Below are 1,145 nucleotides of genomic sequence, written 5' to 3'. Positions count from 1 at the left end.
CTCACTAACAGCATTTTTGTACCTACAGGTGTCAGCATCGTGGCACAGGGCATGTGATGTGCAGGGCAGGGAGGGCTGGAGCAGGTAGTTGTGGCCGAGTGGTGAAGGCGATGGACTAGAAATCCATTGGGGTTTCCCTGCGCAGGTTCAAATCCTGCCAACTATGGGGTGCATGCCCCTTTTTGGGCTGCAGGCAGCTGAGCGCGCTGCAGCTGTGACACAGCCCCAGAGGGCTCCTGTGCTTGCAGTTCCCGCAGAGCAGCTGCAAGTGAGGAGCTGCTGGCAGCCTTGCCTGGCTTCTGAAGGCCCTTCTTCGGGGCAAGGGAAAGCCTGAGGTGCACACGTAAGGGCGGGAGACAAAAGCCCATTGCTGCTGCAAGGTCTCTGCCCTGCAGTCAAGCCTCTTGGCGTGGCGGAAGCACTGCAAGGGAAAAGAAGCTCAGCGATGTTGTCAGCATCAATGAAGAAGGAAAGGGGAAATGCAGACAGCACCTGGAGCTGAGCATTTTTTCACCTCGCATTAGCACCAAGCGTGAAAGGCAAGGACCTGCAGCTTGACAGCCTGCTTAGCACAAAGTGCCTAGAACTCAGAGCTTTTCCTTCAGGGTAGCCGTGAGCAGCATTGAACTGAGGCACCAGAATTTGCACAGCTGTAATAGCAGAATTCCTTCCGTTGGTAATTCCAAGCAAAGAGAGCCTGCGTCCCTCCTTGGCCAGCAAAGAACCAAACTGTCGGGCAGGTGCAGTCCCGCAGCATGCTGGGAGCAGAGCTGGATTTCTGGGCAGGGCTGCAGCCGTCAGGATGTCACTGGATTTCAGGTGCTCCCGTCCCTAGCAAGGCCCAAGGCTACAGCCTGCCTCCAGGGTGCCTTGAGCATGTGCAGCGCCAGAGTGGGCAGTCAAAGGGCAAGTGGCCGTGCAGGGCTGTGGGAGAAGGGCAAGGGCCGGCCCTGGAGCTGTGGAGCGCATGCCCAACAGGAGATGAATTTGTCGGGGAGTCCATTTTGTGGGGTGGGGGAGGCCAAGCAGAGAGGAAGGGAGGGAGTGAGAGCCAGCAGTGCCCGGGTAGGGTCAGGCCTGGCTGGAGGCGGTGGTGGCCAAGCCCCAGGGCAAGCAGAGTGGCGCAGCGGGAGCGTGCTGGGCCC

The 1,145-nt window shown here is 59.1% G+C and overlaps 1 non-coding gene across 1 annotated transcript; it reads left to right on the top strand.

Annotated features, from left to right (window-relative positions):
* The first annotated feature begins 84 nt into the window (after positions 1-84).
* Positions 85-166, top strand: TRNAS-AGA. The gene has a single exon. It is a non-coding gene; the product is annotated as a tRNA-Ser (tRNA).
* Positions 167-1,145: the final 979 nt, after the last annotated feature.

This window comes from Corvus brachyrhynchos, unplaced genomic scaffold (assembly GCF_000691975.1).
Source record: "Corvus brachyrhynchos isolate BGI_N302 unplaced genomic scaffold, ASM69197v1 scaffold4609, whole genome shotgun sequence".
NCBI classification, from domain to species: domain Eukaryota; kingdom Metazoa; phylum Chordata; class Aves; order Passeriformes; family Corvidae; genus Corvus; species Corvus brachyrhynchos.
This window is presented reverse-complemented; position numbering and strand designations above follow the sequence as displayed.